Consider the following 15,146-nt stretch of genomic DNA (forward strand, 5'->3'; position numbering starts at 1 on the left):
GAGTTGGTACGTTAACTCTGATTTAGTGTTAAACACCAAATCTCTCTGGAGTTGATAATTTGACACTTGGTGTTAAGAGGTTATATATTAACTCTCAAAGAGTATTTTAGTTTAACTACGTAAGAGTTATCTTCTAATTAATTCTAAAAAGCGGGAATTTTACTGTTCTGAACTTCTAGAAATTTCTTTTGGAAATAAACATTTACTAAAAAGACGCAATGGTTTTTGAAAAACATTTATTCTGAACTGTGCACCACAATTTCAAAACATTTTCTGAAAGATGTAACAGTGTACATGTTCTCACTTTCATTAGAATTTCGTTTATCAAAAGGTCTGACATAGGTGAGCTGGTAAATGCAAATAACAGCATTCTCATCACTTATTTCAATAAATACAAAATACAATATGCATGTCCTTCATTCATCACTTTGTGGAACTTCAACGCACTTCTGCTCTCCCCCATATTCCATCTTCACAAGCATATCCTATGTGGAGATTGAATAAAAATTAGTTGACACTAATTAATGGCACAAATCAATTGCAGCACAGTAAAAAAAAAAAAAAAAAAAAAAAAAAGGAATCCTTTTTGAGCCATTACTTGTGTAAAGTATTTTCCCAAAAGACAAGGACACAGACAACAGGTAATACTGAACTAAATGTAAAACCTCAACCTTTTTCATTTTTACCTAAAACCGTGTGCTCAAAACTCTGGAGGAATCTAAGTGCTAACGTAGAACTCAGTCAGGACGTCTGCTACTGCTGTTTGCTCGTTTTTATGGGAGATCGTTTTCAGGCTTCAAGTAGCACCATTATATCAACATTTCACATTCTAGACATTGTATTTGACCAAGAAATTTGACTGAAAATTCACATGCAAGCTTTTTTTTTTCAAGGCTGTGGTATTTGCCCGCAAACAATACCTTTCAGCTAGCTAAAACAGAATATTATGCTATCAGCGAGCAACATGGCTAATGCCTTTCACACAGCTTTGTCTCAACTCCAAAGAGCCACAGAAGTAAAAGCTAATAACAATAATTGAAACAATCTTTGAAAACATGACTTACCAAGCATGGCAAACAACTCAAATATGTAGAGCAAAATGTTTTGAAACGGCTTCACTTCAGCTTCGATTGGAGCCGTGCTGGGGGTGGAGTCTGTGAATTTACTCTATTGGTGTCATAGCCCCTGTAGGAGTTCAGAGTTAAGAGGTCAAGAGTTAATGTTTCCATTGTAACACCTCCAGATTTGAAATAGAAACACTCATTTTTAACACTCGATTTTAACTACTATCATTTTACACCTCAGAGTTACATTAAAAGAATGTGACTCTACTTAGAGTAAAATTAACTCTAAGACTACTAACACCAAAACATTTAACACTTTTGAATTTGCTGTGTAGCAACCACCTCTCATCCGACTACAAACTTACGTCCCCGGGGTGATGCAGACGCTCACATTCACAGACAGTAGGTAGCTCGGTAGATTTACGGGGCTATTTATTGTGGCAGTCGGCTGTCTATCTAGTCAACATTTATTCTTGTCATGCAGGTGTGTACGTGTAAATTAAACCTCTTCTGGATGATGCTCCACGTGTAGATCTCTCTGAATGGAAATATATGCTCTCTAAATGTCTCTCAGACTTTGTGAACTTTGTCATGTTTAACAGCCAAAGCAGCTGGAGACATTCTATGGGAAACTGTCTGTCTGGGGTCCCCTGGGGCCACAGTAGGTTGCAAGACACATATTGCACTGTCTGCTTTGTGACCTTTTCTGTGTGTCAACTTTTGTACCAACCCCCCAACTACTTTGTTTTCTCCCACCATGTACAATCAAGTGCTGTGAAGCAGTTATCACCCAAAAACAGCATTGTATTGAGCTCTGAAGCTCTTCCACCAAGTGTGACAGGTACAGCAATTTGCAATAAAGTAAGAGGAAGGATGCTGGAATGGAAGATAACATGTTTTTTCATCCTTACACTGCTTCAAAACAACTTTTAATGCAGAATGAGAGGGTTAGTTAAGAATGTTAAGAATGAGCCTTTAAATATAATGAAATGAGACCTCAACCACAAGCAGACAAGAAGTTAGGGGCTGATGGGGATACAGCTAAACAAAGCTAAGTTATAGGTCTCCTCTCTCATAAGGGCAATTACAGTGAGGCGTACGTCCCTCAGGACATGAGATATTGTGCAGTGTACACAATGGTTTATGTTTGTGGGACTTGCTGCTTGTGCGGGTGTCTGCATCTTTGCAGAGCTTTGAGGTCTTGTGATGTTTTCCCCACTGGCTACAAGTCGCAGCTATCAGACGGTGACAGATATAGTGCCGCATGAACCAAAAAGTACTGGTGCGACATGTTTCTGACTTCTCTGTGAAACAAGGGACTTGAAGTTTTTGAAAGCAGTTCTTGGCAGTAGGAATAGTCCTCCACATGAATAATTCTGTCTGTGTTTTCCTGTGTCTCTGTGTAAGGTAACTCACACTGACAAATGCAAGACGTGGAAAGTTAGTTTTCTGGCTTTTCGCAGTTTCAATGAGCAGTCATAGAGGCCACTCTTCATGTCATGCTGCTGCAGGTTACGTTTTTTTTTTTTTTACAAAGTTTGAAATACTTGTTCAGCTTTAGTTTCCCATTTGTCACAATTCAGACATGTAATGAGGCTGCTTCAAACAGGCTGACAAAGACAATATCCCTAAAAATACTTGCTTTTTTAACACAAGTATTTGGGGATTGTGCATTGAGGCTCTAGGCAGCACTGCCTCTCTGTACTCACCGAACATCAATACAACCATTTGAGGCTGTAACTGTCATAGCAGCCATCAGCAACATGAAGCATTCTGGCATACTGCTGAAGAAATGTAGGTGTTGGTATGCAAAAATTACCCATGTACGCTTGACAATGGAAAAAAAAGAGGTTTTGTTTTTATGAAGCACGTATCGCTGTAGAACAGCATCCATATATTACTGGCACCAAATGAAAACCTTTGATGCTGAAATAATGATGCATTCAAAAACTGCAGTTACTCAAATAGCCACTTGAGGCTGGGTTCCCATAGAGTTTAAAATGGACATCTGAACTAAGCATATTTAAAATCTGGCCCAAAAAACACATTTTCATTTCTGTCATGATCCTGGGTCTTTTGACCCAGCGTTTTAAGTTTGAGTTTATTTTGTTCATTAGGTTATCTAAGTTCATTTGTTTATTAGATTCCCCTTGTGTATCCAACCCCTGTTAAGTCTCCCTTGTCCTTCATGTGCTTCATGTCTGTGTTTCTTATGTTGTCATGTTTGCGTTTCATTATGTTTCCCATTTTATTTTGAAAGAGGTCCTGTGTTCCTGCATTTTGTTTTACTCTTCCCCTGTGGCGTTGTTATGTTCATGTTGTGTCTACTGAGCCTTTCTGTCCCATGTTTTAGGTCCCTATGTTCTGTCTCCCCAGTCTGTTAAGTTTACATGTCTTGAGTTCCGTCAGTGTGTTTCCTGTTTTACTTTCACAGTCTGTCCTATGTTAATGTTTCTAGTTTTGCTTCCCTTGTCTCGTCCTGCCTAATTACTCCCAGCTGTGCTCTCCTCCTGTGGCTCATTCCCCCTCGTTATCCCTCAGTGTATTTAAGCCCCATGTTTCTCTTTGTTAGGGTTGCGTCCTCCCTCATAGCTGTGTGATTCTTTTTTTTCCCCTGTGGCTCCTTGTGCTTTAGTTTTCCCAGTTTAGTTTAGTTTAGTATTGTTTTTTGTGTCCCACTCCACGCCAGCAATAAAGCTGTGTTTTTTGAGTGTACTTTTTGTCTCTGCGAGTTTGCGTTTGGGTCCTACTCTTGCCTGCACACAGCCGTATTGTGACACATTTCTATACATAATTTTTCTTCACCACACCTAAATGTGAGCATTTTTATATAATTCCCTTGTTTAAATTAAATCAAAAGTCTTAAATACATGCCTAAAGGCAGATGAATGCCCAACAGGCAGCTGTAGATGCGTTAGCTCTCTGCTGGGTGTGACCATGTGCACGTCTTGACATTTTTAATGCAATTATTAGATGAATAAGATGGCTTGCTGTCCAAGAAACCCAGATGCACACAGTCTGGATGCACTTTGCTAACAAAGAAAGCTAGTATTAGCTGATCACATAACACTTACACTGTTTTTCTCTGATATCTGAACTCTCTTTTTAGGTCATTATCAACGAATTTAGCTTTTAAATTGCTAAATGTCTCCATATCTAGGGGAACAGGATGGGAGATGATCTGCTATGCCAACTCCTAAAAAGAGCAGCCAAAAAAAAAAAAGCCTCAAGGGTATCTAATCTTCAAGATCTAATGTCAGTTTTTTGGAGTGCAGATGCATGTCACCAAGGAGATACATTTCTTTTCTTTTTGATTAATTACATTATATGTGCAGAAATCATTTCCCTCCATTATTCAGACACAGAAATTTAATTTGAGCAAACAGTGAACTGATTAAGTCGAAATTGGATGCTCTTCTGAATTTGAGCCCTGGTTCTTGATTTAGGCATGAGTGGTTTTTAAGTTTAAAAAAATGCCTGGTGTGTTTTAAAACCCATTAGCTTCAAGTTAGATTGCTCTGTTTTCAGTTAGGTACATTTACAGATGAGCTGATGCCACAGGCTACGGTTCTTTTACACAACTGGATATTTAATAATAAGCTTTCTGACTTCCACTTTGCTGCTGTAACTAGACGCTTTGAGGACAATATTAGGAAGGGAAACTACAAAACCAGAAAGTACCGTCTCATTGGAACACCTTCTGTGGTTACGGACAACCAGCTGACTTCATTCTGTGAAACAAAAATACTTGTAACTCCATTGCTGAGCCTCTGGAAATATCATCTCATGATCACACATGTAAAACTTTCTTTCCAATTTTTTGCTCCTTTATCCTTTATTTTCATCTCCATGTGTCCTCTTTGTCAGTTCAGATGTCGTGATTGTAACAATTTTTTGAAGCCCTTATTTCTGTACACCTTGACTAAATTATAATTTATCTGTATTGTTTTCTTTGGTTATGGCGTCCACCTGAACGGCAGCAGGACTTCGAGCTCCGACCTTAACATCCTTTAAGTACGCCTAAACAGCGGTTAAAAGTCAACCTTTTAGTGGCTTCCTCTCCGACCTAAGCTTCTGCTCTGATCTAAACAGCTAGGATGCTGACTAAACATAGGTTTAAATCTAAAACAGCCGGAAAGGATGGATCAGACGATGATGCTAGCAACGAACTTGAAACCGAGAAGATGGAAGGAGCTAGTGCTAGCGCCCAACAGACCGAGGCGAGTGTTTTGGCCGCAATTCAATCGCTGAAAATACACTTCACTGCTCAACTGCAAGAAGTTATAACATCAAACCAAGAAATAAAAGACGCAATTGGAGTGTTTTCAGAGAAGCTTACCTCAGCAGAAACTCGCATTAGCAAAGTTGAAGACGACGTCTCTTCCCCACAAGAAAAGAGGCTTCCCTTCATAAGAAACTTCAGGAACTCCAGCTAAAAGTGGACGACCTCGAAAACAGAAGCCGTAGATCCAATCTGAGACTCGTCGGATTACCCGAGAATACTGAACAAGGAGAAATCACAATATTTTTGCAAACATGGCTTTTTGACGTTTTGGGACGGGACGCGCTCCAATCCCCACCTATCATTGAGCGAGCACACAGGCTACAAGGCCGAAATACCCCAAATGGCCCACCCCCGTGCGATCATCATGAAGTTCTTGAATTATCAAGACAAGATGAGGGTGATGAGAGCGGCACGTCTGAGGGAAAAATAACACACAACGGACACCACGTGATGTTTTTCCCTGACCTGTCGACGGAGGTCCAGAAACAGCGGAAACAATACAACCAGGTAAAACAACAACTCTGTGAAATGCACATAAATTTCGGACTGATCTTTCCAGCAAAAATGAGGATTTTCCACCATCTGTATTGTTTTCTTTGCTGTAAAGTCTAATTATGTATATTTGTGTTTTGCCATTTGATAAAAATGAAGTTTTAACCATCTTAATTCAGTTGAATTAGAAGGACGTTTTGGGCACTGTTGTTCTATGGATGCATTATCTTCTATCATCTTTTCTTTTTGCCTTCAACGAAGGCACTTCACCAGGAAAAATAAGGTGCTTTTCTATCTTTGATCTTTATTTTATGTTTATATTATATTAGCTCTATCCATGTTTTTTCATTCCTGATCATTAAACTGTGATTTGATAATGACAGTTAACAGAAACCTCAATTAGAGGTTTCTGTCAACTTGGATTTGCATGTACCAGGTGACCTGGGAAAATTTCTGAAAATTACTCCAAATTTCTCAAATCTGTCACAAGTCTTACTTAAAATGTCAGTGTTGTGTTCATAATAGCTCATTGTGGTGACATCTGGGTTTAAAGGCCAAGCACACTCATTGCAAACCTACAGGGGTCCTAATTATTTTTGGCTGATTAGTCCTTTTATAGTTTGCGTAAGCAGCTTGTGGTAAATTAACATATTTCTGGTTGTGATGATTATTTTGTTAGGGTGGGGAATTCAGACCTTCGTCATTAATAAACTGATCTAGTGAGCTCAAGTGATGTCAATGCAAAGCTAACCAGCTCCCACCTGAGCAGAAAGAGGCGTTTTAGGTTTTAGGCATCTTTGTGAGGACAGACAATTGGAATAGCACTATACTTGTGGGGACGAACAGTCACTTATGGGGACAAAATGCCTGTCCCCACGAATTTGAAGGAATTTTTGAGGCTCAAAATGTGCTTTTAGTGTCAGGGTTACAATTAGGTTATGGTTAGGTTTAGGCTAATGGGTTGGGGTAGACATTAACTTTTGATGGGTAGGGTTAGGGTAAGCACTAAGATATGAAAATGAGTGTGTTTGTGTGTGTGTGTGTGTGAGAGAGAGAGAGTGTGTGTTCTCTTAAAGGTTATTTTGTTTTATTATTTTAAAAAAGGTTGTTTTTTTTTTCAGATTTCCAGAAAATGAGAGAATTTTCTATCATAGTTTCTGTGGAGGAAATGAAACGAGTCACATCATATTTTTTTATCAATTGCAGTTAAGCGGGTGAATCAAATAGTTGGTGTTTATTAGGAAGTAGACAGATCAATCTGAAAGATCAATTTGCAGTCGACTTCTTTAAACCCCTGCATACGAAAGCGGTCGTTTTTCCAAACTGCCGAATTTATCTCAGTCTCTGCAGCTTTCTTACCTTCAGTGTTCATATTAATGCTTTAAGGCATGCAGTATGCTTGCACAACTAATTGCCTGTTTCCATCTAAAGGATTGTTTACTCTGAATATATGATTTAGCACCACTTGAGCAGTACTGCTGGTTGTGTTTGCCAGTGTGTGTGTGTGTGTGTGTTTGAGAAAGAGAGAGAGAAAGAGAGAGTCTGCCAATTCACGTAAGAAAAAGAGCGAGCCAATCCGCTGGCACAGATCATCGTGGATGTGAGCCAGAATATCGTCCTTCATGTATAATGGATAGATATGTGCCTTTGTGAATGATTTTGTCCCTTGCTGCACTCTTTCCAGTAAAACAGACAGAAAGAAGAACTGGACATGATCTATGAGAGACTGGCAGCGCGGTCTTGACCTGCTTCTCACTGGAATGCTCTCTTTTCATGCTGATAGTTTGCAGATATCGCCTCATCTGTCAAGTCCTACTGTGTGAAAGTATCGTTGGCTTGTGACTTCTTCAGTCTCAGCTGACTGCAGGTCTTATAAACAGTACATTTGCATAATGTATGTGGAGGAAATAATATCTGTGTAAATGATTAGGATTACTTATTGATATGTGTATGTGGTGATCTGTATTATTCATGGTATGATTTATTTTGGGGCAGCTCTGTCACTTCACAATAAAAATAGTCTTAATTTGAACAAGATTCCAAGTGTTACTGGAGCCCAAAGAAATGGCATCCAGAGTAAGTAGTTTTTAAGATTTTTAAGGTCAAGTACAATAACCCCAGTTTTATCTGAGGTTAAACGCAGGAAATTAGAAGTCATCCAAGTATTTATGGTGTGTGTTATCTGGCTTCATTGATAGATAGATAAATCTGGATATTTTTTGCATAGAAATGTATGTATTTGAATGATGGTGTCTAGGGGAAGCATATATAACGTAAACAGAATTGGTCCTAGCACAGAACCCTGTGGGACTCCATAATTCACCTTACTGTGTGAAGAAAACTCCACATTTTTATACTTAGAAAGACATGATTCAAACCACAGCAGACACACCTTTAATACATTCAATTCAATTCTATTTATACAGCGCCAAATCACAACAAAAGTCGCCTCAGACAAGCTTTATATTATAAGATAGACCCTACAATAATACATACAGAGAAAACCCCAACAATCATATGACCCCCTACGAGCATTCACTTTGGTGACAGTGGGAAGGAAAAACTCCCTTTTAACAGGAAAAAACCTCCAGAAGAACCAGGCTCAGGGAGGGGCGGGGCCATCTGCTGCGACCGGTTGGGGTGAGAGAAGGAAGACAGGATAGAAGACATGCTGTGGAAGAGAGACAGAGATTAATAACAAGTATGATTCAGTGCAGAGAGGTCTATTAACACATAGTGAGTGAAAAAGGTTACTAATGAAGAAATACTCAATGCATCATGGGAATCCACCAGCAGCTACACCTATTGCAACATAACTAAGGGAGGATTCAGGGTCAGACATATAGGGTCAGATGCTCTAATCTCTTTAATAAAACATTATGGTCAACAGTACTACTGAATGCTGACATCTAGCAGGATGAGTTCACTGCCAAAGACCATAGGAAGATCGTTTGTAACCTTCACTAAAGATGCTTCTGTACTGTGATGAGCTCTGAAACCTGACTGAACTCTTTAAATAAACCATTCCTCTGCAGATGATCAGTTAGCTGTTTTACAACTACTCTTTCTAGAGTTTGTGAGATAAAAGGAAGGTTGGGGGATGGTCTACAATTATTTAAGACAGCTAGATCAAGTGATGGCTTTTTAAGTAATGATTTAATTACTCCCATCTTAAAGGCCGGTGGCACCCAGCCCATTAATCAAGATTGACTGATCATATTTATTGGTGTATTAAGTAATGGTAACTTCTTTGAGCAGTCTTGTAGGAATGGGGTATAACAGACATATTGTTGGTTTGAGCATCATCTTGCTGTGAGGAAAAAGTGCTAAGCTGTGCTGAGTGGTGTGCTAAGTTATCAACTAAAGTTAGAAAGCTAGCAACACACAGACAGGTATTGATTATACATACAAATAAAAACTTGTTTACACAGTTCTTGTACAGTTTGTACAATTAACAAGGCAACAATTCATTTTCAGATCAATTCAATAGAACATACTTCAAAAGCCACAAATAGCAGAAACACAATGGAGAGTGACTCTAAGTAGTAGAAGTGAAAACTGGCATGACTGCTGGTTTTGCCTCAGTCCATGGGGGCTGACTTACATTTGGACCCAGCTTCATCCCAGATGTGCTGAAGGACTGCTGCCCAGGTCCAGATAAGCAGCAAAAAATGGGTGGATTGATGGATGGATGAAAACTTGAGGAACTTTTTTTGATACTGTTATATTGGTTTAATTTTTTAGGTTGTGTACAAGGTTGCACATAAATACTAATAAATGTTTAATTTCAATATGTCGTGTTTATTTATTTATTAACTCCAATTTCCTCATTTAGTATCACTTCAATCTAGACAGTGGCCCAGACAGTGTTCATTATAGGGATCCCAAAGGAAACATTGGTGTGCTCAAATCACCCAAGCATGCTAACCAGGAAATGAGCCAGTGTTACCAAGGAGACCACCGGCTCTACTGCTCTATTAGGTAGTCTCTCAAGAGAAGTAGGAAATAGTTGTTCTGTTACCAGTTTATGTGCCCTGTTACCAGATTTACAACTCTGTGAATACTAACACAAATACCAACAAAGCCTCTCGGTACAAAATGGGCATTGCGGAGGAAGATGTTCCTGGTCCCAACTCTCAATAGAGGAAGCTTCTTGCTAAATCACTACAGCATTTATGGCTTTTATATGGTTCTGTGCACAGTTTGCTATTGAGATATTCATTTATATTAAATGTTTGTAATTATTACATTGACCCTCTATTGGTGGATGTAGGATGCCATAGTTGCACATGTTAGGTGCTGTGATTTATTTTACAAAAAACACTAAGAAAATTATCATAAAAAGAAGAAAAATGAAGAAGAAATGCTGGACAGCTGTAGATTATAGTTGCTGTAGTAATTTTGAATAATATTGCTGACATAAATGTACCAGTGTTGCTAAGCTGCTTGTGAGTTTTAGACAGTATTTGGGTGAATGTCCATCACTCTTAGTTCATACTACCCACTCTCTTTCTTTGATCCCATAATCATCCCTCCATCTTGATCTCTATCTCTAGTGTAGGCCGGTAATTACTACCTCCTACTGTATCTCTTATACACAAACGCGCGCACACACACACACACACACACACACACACACACACACACACACACACACACACACACATTCATGCACAAATCAGACAATAAACACATTTCACAGTTCATTTTTATTCTTCCATGTCTGTCATCCCAATTTATGTAAATTACAGGGTTGCATCAGATCGAGTCTGCCTACCCTGCTCAACTGTGGCAATTCTCTTGTGTTTCAGAGGATTTCCATATGAGTTCGGTAATTACGTCTAGCTATTCATCCTACGTGTAGCAACCATGGGTGGTAGACTGACCACAGTTCTTTCAAAGGTCATCAAGTAAACAGGCGTATCGTCTTTCATACACTCCTACTGCTGCCTGCTCTTCTCATGGGTGTGTTTGATACTGTACCATGTGTTTGTGCATGTCGCAATGAAAAGTCGAGCTTTATTTTAAGCCATATTGAGGCACTTTTAAGAGGACTGATCAAATCCCAGGAGTCAAGTGAAGAGTGAAAGCCTTCATCATTGCAAGTGACCTTATGGTTTAACTCAACAGCTATTTCCTCTGGGAGGACCAATAACTCGATTTAGTCTGCATTTATCATTCAGTAAGTGAACTGCAGGAAGAAAGGCTGGCCTTGAGACCCAAAAGTTCAGATAAGGAAGATTAGCTGGAAAGTGATGATATATTCAATTATTAGATGCAGTTATTCCTGTAGCGGTAAATAAAAGACGAGCAAATGTCTGGGATATTTTACCAATCAGTGAGCAATGTGACATTTTCATAAAAATGTATTCATTAGGATAGCGTGTACATGATATAGTGTCTTTTTCACATACCTTATTTCTATTTATTTATATTTAGTTGTGGCAGAGTCCATTAAAAATCTTTCTGTCTCTGTGTTGGCTGGTTTCTTTGAAAGAGTGATGTCTTAGTCTCATCACAACAAAAATACCAAAGAAAGTGCTACAGTATGTATATCGGAGCTGTATAAACCAGGTCATCCATTTAAGTATCGATTGGCTTCACTTTAATTCTCATCACCTTTGGAATATCACTGGCTATAATAATCGCTGAGCTTCAGTTGGCTGTTGCTTACTACTGATTACTTTGTTTTTAATGGGCATTGTTATTGGCATATTTAAATAGATTTTTTTAAATTGATATTTAATAAAGAAGGATGGTCTCAATACTCTGACCACACTTCCCACTCTGACAGCCACAAAGGCAAAGAACAAAACCCTGATGCATTAGAGGGGCACAAAGGGAAGAAGCGCCTCGAGGAGTAAAGATGGTTAGTGTTATGCCTTTTGGTCAAAAGTGAGTAGTTAGTGCATAGTCTGATTAAGAAACATAAGCAAAGTGATAAATAAGTTCAAAGTTAAGAAATATTCTAAGTAATTCATGCTAAAAACAGTTAAAATGTCTGGGTTCGAAATTTGCTCAGAGTGAGACAAATCGTTATCACAAGCGATCTTTGTATTCTATGTGCGGAAATGGGAGCGAGGGAGCGCCCTGATCATTAACCTATCTTTGACGTATTTTCTCCGTTAATGCCGTGAAAAGTGCTTCGGCAGTATTAAGAGTGAACGAGTTCATGTACATGCTAAGAGTGCCCTACACGCTTGTACCTTGGGAAACGTTCGTCTTTGTGAGTATTTATATGTTCAGAAATAACTTTTATATGTGTTTACCTGGAGATAACTGCGATGCTAATGTAACGCACGTGTTAAGCTAGGCTAATCATTGAGTTTGTCATTAAGATGTGTATTAGCTAGCAATTTATTTTCACTTCCTGTATGTTTCAGTTACAAATAAGAAATAGCAAGGAGAAGCCTTGAGAGAGGATAAGGCTTTAAAGGATCTTCATTAAAAGCAAGAAAAGCAAGCCTTGTGTGGAAGATCTCGTCTATTTTGTTCGCTAGCTGTCTAGCTTCACATGGTCACGTGTGGTGAGGGCAGCATAGTCAGTGTTGCCAACTCCTCAGTAAGGAAAATCGCTATTGGCTGTCCTAAAAGTCGCTAGAAGTCGCCAAATGACGTCATCGCCTAATTTGCATAATTTGCATAATTTCAGAATTTATTTAGAACTACAAATTAAATTTCTTTTAGCAATTATTGTTTTTTAATGTCACAATTCCAACCCTGCTCCTTTATCCAGGCCGGGACCGGCAAAAGTGACCCGAAATAGGCACTCTGGTGGAGTTACTTTGTGTGTGAGAGTGTTTGTTTATAAGTAGTTTTAAACCTTGTGATCCACAAAACAGTGTAATCGTAAAAGAAGAATTGACTGTGTTACAGTCAGTGTGGGAGCAGCGGCTTCGCTCATGCGCGATTCATTTGCCGTTTGGACGCACAGGTGTGAACGTCTCCTGCCCTGATAGCAGCTGGGGGAGGACTATCCTCCGCCTGTGAGCGCTTTGGCACGGGTGAGGTGCCCAAGGCAGCACCCGCTGCTTGTTGAGAGTAAGAGCGATATGTGTTTTCATGTCAAAAAGTCGTCATAAATAAGTCTCCAATAATACCAGAAAAAGTCGCCAGATTTGTTGCTAGTCGCTTTTTAGAAAAAAAAAGTCGCCAAGGGGGTCTGAAAACTCGCTAAATATAGCGACAAAGTCGCTAAGTTGGCAACACTGAGCATAGTTAGAAAGAGAAGGGAAAGAGGAGAGACCGTGGAGAGGGCGGAAGAGGAAGCAGTGGCTAATTATCCAACCACCATGGTTCCAGACCAGCAGTTTTTAAAGTGGAAGTCCTCCAGCAAAATGAGGAAAGTGTTCAATTAATGTAATGACTACCTATTTGGCGATATGCTCTGGTGATAATCTTTATCTCTGTCTTCTGTTTTGGTCTTTATTTTCCTCACCTTCTTGATAATCCAGTACAACAGTGATGGATATCTTTTTGTTTGCAGCCCTTACAGCAATGACATCCGGATCTGGACATTTTGAGTTATGAACATGAAAATCTTTGGGCTAGTACACTCTCGTATTTCCCAAGAAGTCCAGGAGAGGTGGGGAAGTTAACAGATTATTAGCAGGATCAGAGATAGATGATTTTAATTCAACATGGTTACACGGAATAGGAAACCTATAGTATTCTAATAACTTATGGTATTAAATACTGTGAGTATCTCAAATGTATCACCATGAGTCCAGCTCTCTATTTTGTCCTGTCTTCCTCCCCTCACCCCCAACTGGTTACGAGAGGTTGCTGCCTCTGCCTGAAGCTGGTTCTGCCAGAGGTTTCTTCCTGTTAAAAGGGAGATTTTCCTTCCAAGTGCTTGCTCCTAAAGGATCTGTATTCTTAGGAGGGGTACCAGCACATCACCCCTGTTCTTCAGGAACTTCACTGGCTCCCTGTGAAATTCCGGATAATTTTCAAACTTCTTCTGCTCACCTTCAAGGCCATTCATAATCTCGCTCCTCCTTACCTTCTTACCTTTCTGACCTGTTAACCAACGCCTGTTCTGCCCGTTCACTTCGTTCTTCTTCTTCTATCCAGCTTGCTGTACCTTCCTTCCGCCTCACCACCATGGGAAGCAGAGCTTTCAGCTGCTCTGCTCCCAGGCTGTGGATCTCTCTGCCCCCAGAAATAAGAAACATTGGTTCTCTCCCCCAGTTTAAATCCAAACTCAAAACTCATCTGTTCACATCTGCATATTCACTGTGAATCCACTGTTTGTTAATTTTATCTTGTGCTTTTATTTTATTGTTCTTATTCTGCCATTGTTTTACTAAGTGTTTTATCCTATTGTAAAGTGTCCTTGGGTGACTTGAAAGGCGCTCATAAATAAAATTTATTATTATTATTATTATTATTCTCTGTATTATTGTAAGGTCTTTACCTTAAAGTGCCTTGAGGCGACTGTTGTTGTGATATGGCATTATTTATTTATTTTGTGCATCAGGTTTTTTTTTTTATGTAGAGGAAAAACAATCAAATGAGGCAACACGCTGGAATACATAATGCAATGAGGCACTTTGATATTCGGTATTGATTTAAATAACTGCTGTCAACTTTTCTCATTTAACATTATGAGTCGACACAAGCCACACATATATGAGGTGACAGTTTTACCTGACATCAGCCTAATTTTCTGCCCTTCTGTCTGTGTCTTTGTCACCTGTTTGCAGTGTTGGGGAGTAACGGAATACATGTACCGCCGTTACGTTTTTTTAAAATACAAAATATGAGTAACTGTATTCCGTTACAGTTACCGTTTAAAAAGGTGGTATTTAGAATACAGTTACTTTGTTGAAATAAATGGATTACACGGCGGTACTTCCCTGTTTCATATTGTGGACTGTTGGACTGTTTGGGTTTTGTTCGGTTGTTCCAGGTGGCAGCGTTATGGTTGCCGTGGTTACAGGGTGACTCTCTCTCTCTCTGCGTGTTTCCTGGGTGAGAGAGGCCTTTTTGTTGTTGTTGTGCTAAGCTAATAGGCAGAATGCTACAGGTCTAAAGAATGTAGCATCATGGGCAGTGTAGTCCGTGCTGCAGGGAGAATGGACTGCCATACACGTTATGTGTCTGTGAGCGAGGGAGGGAGAAAAAGGAAAAGTATGAGCTGTCATCGAGCAAAAACGGGAGCTGGAAGCATGTAAATATAATAATAACCACTGCAGCCAAGAAGAGTGCCTGACGAGCCCAGTTGTAAGTAAGCTATTACACCGTGTTCGTGTTTTCCTCCAAAAACAATAAGTTCTGTTGGAGCAGCCTTTCAACGCCTC

The 15,146-nt window shown here is 39.4% G+C and overlaps 1 long non-coding RNA gene across 1 annotated transcript; it reads left to right on the top strand.

Annotated features, from left to right (window-relative positions):
- The first annotated feature begins 10,267 nt into the window (after positions 1-10,267).
- On the top strand, positions 10,268-14,233 carry LOC146526185 (uncharacterized). Its single transcript, XR_014874335.1, has 2 exons — positions 10,268-12,067; positions 12,225-14,233. It is a non-coding gene; the product is annotated as an uncharacterized LOC146526185 (long non-coding RNA).
- The last annotated feature ends 913 nt before the right edge of the window (positions 14,234-15,146 follow it).

Source organism: Neolamprologus multifasciatus, chromosome 1, assembly GCF_963576455.1.
Source record: "Neolamprologus multifasciatus chromosome 1, fNeoMul1.2, whole genome shotgun sequence".
NCBI classification, from domain to species: Eukaryota; Metazoa; Chordata; class Actinopteri; order Cichliformes; family Cichlidae; genus Neolamprologus; species Neolamprologus multifasciatus.